General features: G+C 40.6%; 1 protein-coding gene across 4 annotated transcripts in view; it reads left to right on the top strand.

Annotated features, from left to right (window-relative positions):
• PHF14 (PHD finger protein 14) overlaps nt 1–13,005 on the top strand; it is a 604,994-nt gene that overhangs the window by 195,620 nt on the left and 396,369 nt on the right. The gene's annotated exons all lie outside the window — the stretch shown is intronic.

Below are 13,005 nucleotides of genomic sequence, written 5' to 3'. Positions count from 1 at the left end.
ATTAAATTAACAAATGGAACATCTGCTCAGGGTTATGATTCTTTCTCCTAGGGAATGCTATTTTTTTTGAGACTATATCTTTTTGGCATGCATTGATTTGGGATTTATATTTGAATATATCTAATTCAAGTCAGTAACAGTCTTATGGAAAATGTTGTAGTTTTTTAGTTGGCTCTGTGCTTTAAGTAACCCTGTACATGTCTCATTTGGGAGTTCCTTCTTTCCTCATTCCAGCTTCTGTCTGAATTTTCTGGGGTGAGGGGGGAGGGTTGGGGAATTCTGCTCAAGACCCTTCCTTCATACCTGCATCTTTCCTAGATTCCTCTAACTTCGAGCTCTCCTGCCCCCTCCTTTTAAGCTCTGTGGAATTTCCATGGAATTTCACATCTCCCTTTTGATTTTCTCACAGGAAAACAGCTGATGAATAGGTGAGTGAATTGTTCATGAGTGTACTACTCAAGCTAGACTAGGATGTGCTGTGAAAACAATCTCAGGAATCTCAGTGGCTTACGCTAACAAAAGTTCCCTTCTTACATTGCTGGTGAATATAGATCAAATGGCTCTTCTTGGCAGTTCTTGAAAACAAACTGCCTCATGGATTCTCAGGTACATGTTGCACCTTCACTATTTATGTGTTCTCTGCAGAGGGCCATGGGGAGTAAGGAGGGAGAGATTAAGAAAGTATAAAATCAATTCACACTCCATTGCTTATGATTCTATATTCTCTATCACTTCCATTCACATTTGTAGTGGAAAGAAATGGGTTACAGGGTGGCAACCTATGTACAAGGCAGGCTGAGAAAGGTAAGGAGGTCTTGGCTGTGATCCCAATAAGAGGCAACACTCTGCTAAAGGTAAGGCACAGAATATGCCTCAATTCACTTTCCTCTTATTGGAAACCTGTCAACATGTTTTCCCCTCTGCAAGAAGCACTTCAAAGTATAGCATAACTCTTAAAGAGCATAGGTTTTGAATTAATCAACCTGATTTCTATTCCTAGCTTCAACACATTAAATTGGTGAAACGTGTGATATGTGAATTATATTTCAATAATGCTGTTTCAAAAATTTAAATCTTAAAAAAATCAAATCATACTTTAAAAAAACCTGATTATCTCTATCCTCTGGTCAATTAAATCAGAACCTCTGGAGATAGGCTGAGCATCCAACGCCTCTGAACGTGCTCAGGTGATTCTGATGTGCAGTCATGGTGCAATATCTCTGCTGTAGGCAATAAGGAACCAGTGAAGAATTTTAATCGGGGGAGTAACGTGATCAGATTTGCATTTTAGGAAATCTACTTTGCCAATTGTGTGGAACACAGGTTGCTGGCTTTTCTGCTGAGTGGTTGAGGATCTACACGAATGTTGATAAAGACTTCATCCACAGTAGTCAAAACCCCAAAACAATTACATGCCCCTCAACTGGCAACTGGACAAAGAAACTCTGGCACGTTTATACAATGTAGTCCTTCTCAGTATTAAAGTCCCCACTCCCTTGGCCACGTGAACTTCGTGTATTTCTATGGCCACAAATCCTGCTTGCCAGGACAGAAACTACCCTCATTTCTTTTTGGGTTTGTCTGATGCTCAGCTGAGCTTGACTATTTACCTCAGCAACATCATTCTCTATTTATCACCTAAACAAGAAACCTCATTCATTTTTTCTTTCATTTCTAAAAGTTGGAATTTGGATATCATAAAATTCACTCTTCTACTATACAGTTCTGTGTGCTTTCATGGAACACAGTCAAGAAATACCACCACAAGTAAGAGGGAGAACAATTTCATCATGCCCCCAAATTCACTGGTGTTCCTAAGCAGTCAACTGTCAATGTTGCCTCCCCACTCCAACCTCTGGCAATCACTGATCTGTTTTCTGTCCCAAAGGATTTTCAGAATCTGGTATAAATCGAATCATACAATATGTAGCCTTTTGAGTGGGGCCTCTGTCCTTTAAATTGTGTGTGTTGTTAGGCATACCAGGCCTGTGTTTCTTTTTATCGCTGAGAAGTGTTCATTGTATGGATGTATCAATTTGTTTATCCATATCACCAACTGAGAGACTTGTGAGCAGCTTCTGGCTTGTAGAGGTTATGAATAAAGTTGCTATGAACATTTGTGTATGGATATTTGTGAGGACATAGTTCTCATTTCTCTTGGGTATGGGCCTAGGAGTGGGATGGCTGGGTCATAGGGTATATGTATATTTAACTGTGTAAGATGTTACCCACAGTCTCTGCTCAAATGCCTGTGACGTTTTATATTCCCACCAACAGCATGTGATGGTGACAGCTGTTCCACATCTCCATATCCTCAATAGCACTTGGTATTGCCAGCTGTTTTGTTCTGATTTGCTTTATTTTGTCTTTGGCCATTCAAATGGTTGTGCAGTGGTATCTCATTGTGGTTTATTTATTTTTTTTTTAGTTGTACATGGACACAATATCTTTATTTTGTTTATTTATTTTTATGTGGTGCTGAGGATCGAACCCAGGGTCTCACACATGAGAGGCGAGTGCTCTACCACTGAGCCACAACCCCAGTCCTCATTGTGGTTTAAATGTGCACTTCCCTAATGAAGAATGATGTGTATTTTTTCATGTACCTACTTGTCATCAATAATCTCTGCCAAAAAGTTTCTTCATATCTTTGTCCACTTTTCTATTGGATTGTTTTCAGTCATTTTTGTTAATGGCCCTTGTTGTTTTCTACTAATTGCAACAGTTTTTCTTACATTAAAATAAATCAAATTTTCTTTTTCTCTCATGAAATAGCTTTGTAGAAATTGCTTTATAGAACTAGTAGCATCCTCTCATTTCATTCATCTGTCTACCCTCATTCACTCGAAGCCATTCTCTTCCAAAGTTGATATCTCTAGTCTTCCCTCTTCCTCTAACAAAACTTCAGGCAGACTCTGGCCTTACATATATTGCTGTAGGTAATTTAGCCTTCTTCTTCGATAGACACAGCTACAAATGCACATTCAGCCAAAGTTATCTTGCATGGTCATTTCCATTTTGTTCTCCCAAATATTATTTCTGCCCTATCACCCAGCCTGCCTCACGTCTCCATTTCCATGCTAAAGAGTTTCTTCAAATATCTGGGGATTCCAGCCTGCCTGTTCATCCGTTCAGTATGGTGGACACTGTATATGTGGGGCAACCTTTGTAGACTGGTGAGCAGCTCTCCCAGAGGCCTTGACAGGAGCATCTCCGAGACCCTCCAGATGGTAGCAGGTCTGATTCCATTTGTGAGGCTGGTCATTTTTTCTGGAAGAATGCTGCAGCCTCCTTCCTGCATCATGTGTCTCAGGACAGTTAGCTGGACCAGGAAGCCAGGGTTGAAGTGGAGCTGGGCGGTCTCATGGTTCTACAAGTATCCTCCTACTCCCCTTCCTATTGTCACTAACAAGTTTCCCTTGTCTTGAGGAGAAACCAGTGTCCCTTAGTCTGGACACTTTCTGGTGGACTTACAGCAGGGACTGAGCTACGCTTAGCTGGAAGGACTCTCACCTATGGTATAGATTAGAGAAGATCACCTGGGTGTATCTTGCTCACATTTTTTTTTTCTGTGTCACTCTTTTTTTTTTTTTTTTTTTAAAGAGAGAGTGAGAGAGGAGAGAGAGAGAGAGAGAGAGAGAGAGAGAGAGAGAGAGAGAGAGAATTTTTTTTTTAATATTTACTTTTTAGTTCTCGGCGGACACAACATCTTTGTTGGTATGTGGTGCTGAGGATCGAACCCGGGCCGCACGCATGCCAGGTGAGCGCGCTACCGCTTGAGCCACATCCCCAGCCCTCTGTGTCACTCTTTACTTTCCCCAGTGTCCAGTGGCTCTGTTTCTTGATTTTTTTTTTTTTTGGTGGGTTCTGAGATTCACACTTATCTGACCTCATACCCCTCTGTAAGCACCTGGGCTTCTGCTTCCTCTGCTTAGCTAAGTCAGTGACCGCTTTTCATCTCTTCCTAGTGTTACCAAATTGGACTCTGCTTTTCTCTGTCCCTCTGAATTCAAATTTAATTATTTATTTTTTACTGCAATTTAACTGAATCTTAGAGAACAAAGAAAAACAAAAGTTCAATGTTTTTCAAATAAAAATCACTCCTAAGTTTTAAATAGAGTTTTTAGAGGACTGTGAAATTTCTTAGCTTGTTGTAAGAAGCAAAAAGTCAAGCCTCTTTAAATAATAAGGAAAGATTTGATTTATGAGCAAGGGGATGCATTACAAAACCCCAGCATTTCTCTCCGTAGACTTCCAGTGATATATTTATTTGCTTTTTAATAGGATGTAATTAAAATGCTATGTTTAGGAAACTTTGTCTAAAACTGGAAACCACCTATTTATTAATAAATCTTCAAGAATCAATCAAACATAATGGATTCTCTATTATTCACTGGAGGTAAATTGGGGGGAAAAACACACACCAGATCTTATTCAAAACATGTTCCCTTTCTTCTTCTCTGGAAACCCTCTTTTCCTGATTACTCCTCAACATACGGTTCTATATTAACTATAACTGGCCCCTGACTTTCTAACTCCAGAGCTTTTACTAATTTGAACTCTTCAGTCACATGTTCTGCCCAACTCAATGAGCTTAGGGCTGTGAACATAGTGACAGCTGGGACCACTGGGAGAAGGCATTTCTCTCAATCAGCATCACAAAGACTTTATGATTAAATAAATAGTGAACGGAACAGTGTATGATACATGGCAGATGTTAAATAACTTCTCAAATAATTACACATTTATAAAATATTTTTAAAGCACTTTACTCCTAAATGAGTTTAAATGTATAAACTACTAAGAAAATGAAATGAAAGTTCATCGTATTAGCCAAGTGGCTCAGAGAAGCTGCACATGGTCATGGGAACTCAAGTCACAAAAAACAGGGCTGTCTGCAGAGACCCTGGAGGTGAGGGTGGTCAAGGTATCAGGTCTGAGCCAGAATTGCCAACTCCACAGCTAACACTCAGACCAATACCTAAAGCTTCTTAATGCAGCCAGGACAATGTTAAGGTGAAGAACCTAGAACCAAACCACGAGTAAATTAAAAATATAAATGAGGCTGTTCATGTGTGGAGAAACAATTGTCTTGAAAACTGGGCTCAAATCTCAGAGGAGAAAAATTAAATATAAAAGAAAGAGGCAAATCTATACACATCCAGGAAGATATTTCTCTGATTTATAAAGCCTCGAGTTTTTCTGCAGTTTACCAAATAGACAAAAACTCTAGAGGAGATGTCAGCTCAGGTTATCCATAGATTATATTATAGAACATAATAGCTCAGCGCTTCCAAAAAATAAATAAATAAAACACCTCCACAAAACCTAATAAAATCCTCCTGCTCTGCACTCATTCAGTGCCTGTTCTAATTTTCCCTCTTGGATTAGTGTGTCATGATCTGCACACCCCTCATTTGCCCTCTGGGGAGTTGAACTGCAGGGGCGGGCTTGGGAAGGAAGCAGAGGAACTGGTCCTACATGGCAAGAGGAGAGACATCTACAGCACTGTGACCCTCCTTGCAGGAAACCACCAGCAGCAGGCCCTGCTCTTTGGTGGACTGTGACCTGGGAGCAGGAGGCTGGAGGGAACACAGGTGCTGCTGCCACTTAAGTTGCAACATAATTCTGATGGGTTCTTTAACAGAAGGAATCTAATAAATATCCTAAAGCTATGTGTGCCTTTGCCTGGCAAGCTTCCTCCCAATCCAGACCTGCCTTATATTAGCAGTTCCTCTAACTCAGGCTTTTAGAGGTTAATAGAGTATTTTCTGTTCAGGATTCTCCTGATGTTTTAAGGGGAAAAGAATGAATTCCCATTGAGAGGCTATAGAGGGGTAATGGTGTTACTCACTCAGTTTCTCTTTCAGCAAATCTGAGATGTTTTTTTTTTTTTTCCTCTCCTAAAGTGCCTACAGGTAATTACACCTCACCACCAAGAAAATTCATACTTACTCCAATCATCCCAGATGGTCTATGAGACAGAGCCAGAGTTCCACACCTGCCCCCCCCCCCCCCCCCCCGCCCCTCCAGGTTACGCTTCTTTGACTGTAGATTTCTACCTGCAGTTCTTCTCAATATCAAATTCCCTCAGCTATTTGAATTTGTTAATTTATTTAAAAATATATGCCACTCTTCATGATCATGTCTATTAAGGGTGAGAGGTACCCAAGTCACTTTACAAACATATTATCCACAAATGCTCATGAAGCTTAGCTTTGGAAGACTGAGTTGGGAGACTGAGTTGGGATGGAGAACACAGTGATACTCAAACCTTCAAAAGCAAGTCATCAAACTCTTAAGACTGTCCCCATCAAAATGAAAGAGAGTGGGTGTTATGGTTTGGATGTGAGGTGTTCCCTATAAGCTCATGTGAAAGACAATACAAGAAGGTTTGGAGGAGAAATGATTGGGTTATAGTATTAACTAATCAGCGAATTAATTCCTGGTGTGATTAACTGAGTGGTGACTGGAGGCAGGTGGGTTGGCTGGAGGAAGTGGTTCATTGAGGGCGTAGCTATAGGGTATCTATTTTGTATCTGGAGTGTGGAGCCTCTCTCTGCTTTCTGATTATGATGTGAGCTTCTTCCCTCCACCACACTCTTCTCTGCAATGGTCAGCCTTGCCTTGAGCCCTGGGGAATGGAGCCAGCCTTCTACGGTCTAAGACCTCTGAAACTGTGAGCCCTTAAATACACTTTCCTCCTCTACAGTTGTTCTAGTCGGTCTTTTAGTCTCAGTGGCAAAAACCCTGATTAAAACAGCAGGTATTTGTTAAAGGTAGAAGAGAGATTTTATTCAGGCTGGTGCAGTAGAGGAGAGAGACTCCAAGCAGAATTCAACTCCATTAAAACAAAAAGCGGAAGACCTTTTAAAATCTGGCCTATGCTAGAGGAAAGGTACTGAAGGATGCTGTGAGGAGAGGCTGTCAGTCCCTGTGATTAGGCCATCTGTGTCTGCTGATGTTGTGCATATCAAAGTTAGGCTCCTGCCATTCTATGGAGACTGGGGCCTCCTATTTATTTATTTATTTATTTGGTTCCATTTCCCAGGGAAAGCTCCCAGGTATTGCAGAAGACATTCCTGAGTGGCAGAAGATATATATATATATATATATCAAATTCAAGTCATATCCATTTGAGATATATATATCGAGATATATAGATATAGATATCTCCCCCATATCTATATCTATATCTATATATCTCGATATATATATCTCAAATGGATATGACTTGAATTTGAGGTATCCACCTAAAGCTCCCATGTTAATGCAAGAATATTCAGAAGTGGAATGAATGATTAGATTATGAGAGCTATAATGTAGCCAGTCCACCATGTTTTTTTCAGATTAAAAAAATTATTTATTCTAATTTGATATATATGACAGCAGAATGAACTTCAATTCATAGAGCGCAATTTTTCATGTCTCTGGATGTACACAAAGTAGAATCACACTTTTGTGTCTTTGTACACATACTTGGATAATGATGTCCATCTCATTTCACCATCTTTCCTACTCTCCTACCTCTTCCCTTACCCTCCCTCCCCTTTGCCCTAACCAAAGTTTCTCCATTCCTCCCATGCTCCAACTCACTTCCCCATTATGGACCAGCATTCTCATATCAGACAAAACATTCAGCATTTGGTTTTTTGGGATTGGCTAACTTCACTTAACTTAATATTCTCAACTCCATCCATTTACCTACAAATGCCATGATTTTATTCTCTTTTAAGCTGAGTAATATTCCACTGTGTATATATACCACAGTTTCTTTATCCATTCATCTACTAATTGTTGGTTCCACATTTAGCTATTGTGAATTGTGCTGCTATAAACATTGATGTGGCTGTGTCCCTGTAGTATGCTGTTTTTAAGTCCTTTGGGTATAAACCGAGGAGTGGGATAGCTGGGTCAAATGGTGGTTCCATTCCAAGTTTTCTAAGGAATCTCCATACTGCTTTCCATAGTGACTTTCTTCCAGCCATGCCCTGCCTGCCTATAGTTACAACCAAATTAGTCTGTTAAAAGCAGGGTGGGGCTTAAGTGTATCTGTTGGGAGGATCCATGGTGGCATGCTAGAGGGAGGCCGCATTCTGTGTCACTCTAGGATATGGGATTCAAGTAGTGGGAATATTGTTTCTCTGCAAGTAATTAGAGGACCCCCAACAGTTGCTCCCATGCAGGAATTACAGCGGCCACTCAGTGAAGGTCTCCAGGCCTCAGCCTCAGCACAGGACTCCTGACCACTCATCCACTCAGGTCCTCCAGGGCCTGAGTAGGATAGCTAGCATTAGCACCCACACAGCACAGGAATCCCCGCTGCAGCTCTCATGGAGGACACCCGGCTGCAGCCCAGGCACAGGAACTCTGGTCACCACTCCCATATGGACCCCCATTTACCAATGTGGGGCTCCTCCAGTCACCTCCATCTTGGGGCACTGCATCCACTGCCATAGTCCCCTACACGTGGTAGCCTGCACCTGGGGACACTGTACTGGGACCAGTGACAGCTGCCAGCCACAATACTGCATGCCACAGAGCTGCACCTCTGAACACGCCTCTGAGTGCCACTGCCCAACTCCATCCAACCTGACAGTCCATCATAGAAAGCAGCAGCCTTCATCTTGGGACACCTTCATGGCCATCTTAAGTTAGCTTGGAACACCAGCTGCAGATTAGAAACAATATCAAGGTACTGAAAGTCCCCAAATTCCCCTCTCCCCAGCCGCCACTAACCCAATACAGTGCCTATAGCTATGTGGCCAGTCCATAGCTTGCAAAACCAGGTCGCAAGACTAGGTGCTGAACTGCTTAATATAAAACAGCTCTCTGTGACAGGTGCTCAGAGCATAGCCCACAAGACCTCTGGAGAGCAAGGGTTTGTGGGGAGAGGGGAGGTGAGTGAGATATAGTTTAGAGACTAAATTAGAGAAGAGGAATTGTGAGGTCTACAGGTGATATAAGGAGATAAGACCAGATACCCACATCACATGAGTGGGTCCCAAAGGAGATCCTTGGGGTGCAGGCTCCCATCAGGGACTGGCAAGTGCTATATCTCATGTCCGGGAGCCACAACCCCAAGACCAACCCTCTCACCTTAGTAAGCTTCACCATCCTGAGGATGGAGATACCAGCAAACAACAGACAACCCCACCTATTCAACGAGAAGATGAAGCAGGAAAGATATTGATCTCCAACAAAAACAATCCTTGTATCTTCCTTTGAGATTTTTTTTTTTCTCTCTCTTCTCCTACCCTCAAATCCCCAGCATTTGTGAAATCAAGTACTTTTCATGAATTAGGCTACTGAAGACTGGGATGTCTGAATAGTATGTTACAGTGGTGCTCTATATTATTTTATCTCCTATTTTTACATTTATTACTTTTCTTTATATTTATGTTTGTTTTTAATACTCTACTGTCTTCCCACTTACTTGTTTCCCTAAAATCACTTCCTCTCTCTTCTTCTGCTACTAACAAACTTCTTTAGATTCCTCTTTCATGCTTTCTAAGATCTAATAACTCTATATACTCACATCCTACCCCTTAACATTTCATCCTACACCTCAACCCTGGTTCTTTGTCTACCATCAGAAACTATAGACCTTTTGCAAACCTACTGTTTATATTGTAGATAATAAATGAGCTTACCATTTCTGTATATTGTGACAAAACTGTAAATGTCTTAATATTTATTTGGCTTAAGTTTAAGCTATTTGGTTTAAGTTTGTATATTGTTTATATTGGGATCTGTTCACATTGTTCTCTCGCTTAAAGGAGAGGTATTGGAAATCTTCAGGGACACTATATGCCCGTGGGGTAAAAATTGTAATGCCTGGGATCCACAGTGCTAGAAAGGAATACACATCAATAGCATGAAAAACCAAGGGAAGAATGTGCCCCCAGCAAACCAAGATATTACATTATTAGAATCCATGGCCAGCACAACAGAAGAAATGATAGAGAAGGAGTTCAGGATGTACAATGAAAAAGTTCTGGGAATTAAAGAATGATAAGAGAGCAAATACAGGCAGCAAAAGATCATTTTGATAAAGAGCTACCTAAGCAAATACAGGAAGCAAAAGATTACTTTGAAACCCTAGAAGGGTTCATCTTCTGGGTGGATATTTCCTTTCCCTCTCTGTTTCCTGGCTGCCGTGACTGGAGCAGCCTCTCTCAGACATGCCCTTCCACCATGATGTTCTGCCTTACCTTGGGCCCAGACCAAGAGACTCAGCTGACCACAGGCTAAATCTCTGAAACAGTGAGGCAAAATAAACTTTCCTTCCTTTAAGTTATTTTTGTCAGGCATTTTGGTTAAAGTATCACAAAGCTGACTAACAAATGATTTACGAGTTTTGCAAAGTACATGCACTAAGGGAGGTCAAAGCCCTGTAGCCAGGTTTGAGCTGGAAGAAAGAATAAACTCCTTTGGCAGTGTTGAGCTTTCCCAGGCAGGCTTTTTAAGGGGCTTAGGGTCACATCATAGAGACACAACCTTCAACAGAGAGAAACCATGCTAGTGTTTGTGCGGGTCTCTGGGTGGTGGCAGAGTTGTTTGTGTGGCGTTTTACAGTTCTTGCCCCTGTGCTTCTTGCCTCCTGATAATAACACTTTTGTTGAATCCCTTCTCTCTGAGTGTGGTTGAGGCCCATGACTTGCTTCTGATTCTGATCATACTGAAAGGAGGACCATGGCTACACGTATGCAGTTGTGTTACATAGATAGCATCCATCTTGTGAAGACACTTGCTAAGGTCTGAGTGTTTGTGTCCTCCTAAAAGCCTTAAGTTGAAATCCTAACTCCCAAGGTGATGGTATTAGAAAGTAAGGCTGCTGGGAATCGATCAGGTCATAAGAATGGAGTCCTAATGAATATGAATGGGATTAGCACCCTTATGAAAGAGGCCCATGAGAGCTCCCTTGTCCCTTCCACCACGAGGACACAATGAGAAGGCTCTGGCATGGAAGAAGTCGAAATGGCCATCTTTGGAAAATACAGTATGCCACCATGGGCAAATACATGCATAAATAAAAGATTATGAAAGGAATTACGTCCATACAGAAGGACAGGCTTGTCCCTAGGACAGCATGAAGTTTAAAGCTCTGAGCTTCTGTTGCTAAAGGCTGCTGGAGAATGGCAGCTAGTCTTGAGAAAAGAGGCTCAAGAAGCCTTATGGTTTAGACATACACTGAGCCAATTCTCACTGCAAAGAAGAAAGAGAGCTGGTGATCAGGGAACCCAGTTCCGTGCTAAACACATTCACACTGAGTCCTCACAACCAGTCTAAAGGTTAGGTGAATTATTGTCCATGCTTTATAGGTATAGGAAATTACACTGTAATAAGCTGCAAACTAGAACTTGAACCAAGATTTAGAGCTCCAAGTCCAGTGTGTTTTTAATCCCATAGCATCAGTGAGTCTTCCCCACTATAGCAGGCAGGCACAAACCAATCATTTTCTTTCCTCTTATAAGGCAAGAGTCTAGGTTCTTTCATGAACATTTCACCTCTCTAATGGAATCTGCAGAGTATTAGGCTCCTAGGGTGATTTAGATGAAATCCGAGTCCTTGAGATGTAAACCTGTTCAATTGCATTCTCAACCTGAAAGCATTATGGCAGGTCATTTTTTTAAAATTTGTTTTTAGCCCATGAGAGGTCTATAAAAAGATTGATGGGATTCTAGTGGTTAGAAGATACTTTTCTAATAAGTGATTATAGACTTGGAAATATTTATAGAAACTCAGAATATAATATTTAAATAATGTAAGTCATTATAGGAACTTGGAGACACCGATTTACTTTGCCTCGATTTATTTATTCATTTCTTAAGTATATTCAGTGGTTACATGACACATGAGTAAGTTAGATATGTACCTAAGTTTCAAAGCTTCATTGTCTCTGAATGAAATATACCAGGAAAGAACATTGATAAGAGAAATTGTGATTCCCTCCCCCCAGAAATTCCTCTTATAAGATTAGAGAGGTATGTATAATCTACCTATATAAATTTATTTTTTATATCTACTTACTACCTAAATAAGTTGAGACGGATTACAAAATGCATACAATAAAGTAGGAAGAAATAAACATAAATAAGTAAAGACAGCAACGGGTAAATATGAATTACGATCCAAGGCCAAGCCTGGAGAGTGGTAGAATGCAGACAGGTAGGTCCCACTGAGTTGTTAAAATCAAGTTGCAAATTTGGCTCTAAGCTTCCTGGAGGCTGAGCAGCTAGAAATTAATGGATAAACTAACAGATTTTGATATGTTATCAGTAGGAAAAGTGTATTTTCCATTAGGCGCTTAATTCTTTAATACCTCACACTAAATATCCTTTGCAGATAAAGTTTAAATACGAAAATTTTTGTGCAAAATAAAGGGATTGCTAATTAGAAGGAAAGGAACAAAGAAGTGTGTTTACAGAAGGGTTTCTCATGAAAACGGATGGTTTCAAGTAATGTATTAGGCTAAGGCAGAGGTTTCAAAGGGTTTCCAGGTTAATCGGGGAAAAAGTAACCAAAAGCCTGCTGCTTTGAAGGTTTAATCCAAGATGCTTATCCAACCTTTTTGTTGAACAAATCTTGCAAATAAGGCCTTCTCAGAAGACTTGCAGCGTTTTCTGTGGGAGCTTGAAATGTCAGCAAAACAGGCCTTCTGATGATATTATAAAGGCATAGCCTCTGAACAGTTGGGGTGGGGGTGGAAGTAGAAGATAGTAAAATTGTTTCATTGCCTTATTTTAATGCTATTTTACAGAACAGATTTTCCTGGCAATGATGAGAGGCATAACTAAGAGAAAAACAAAACAAATAAATAAGCCGAAAAAAGAAAACAAGATACCTTGACAAGAGCCAGCCACATGAATCCTCAACAATTACTGGTATTATTGGATACATTTCAATAAAAGATAGAATTATGGCTTTCATACAAATAAAAAAGTGTGTTAAAGATTTTATTTAACTTATCATTAACAAAGGAACCAGTCATATCTGGTTCAA

The sequence above is a fragment of the Spermophilus citellus genome (assembly GCF_964194105.1).
Source record: "Spermophilus citellus genome assembly, chromosome: 3".
In the NCBI taxonomy this organism is placed as follows: domain Eukaryota; kingdom Metazoa; phylum Chordata; class Mammalia; order Rodentia; family Sciuridae; genus Spermophilus; species Spermophilus citellus.
The sequence above is the reverse complement of the archived record's forward strand: the minus strand, read 5'-3'. Positions and strand labels throughout refer to the sequence as shown.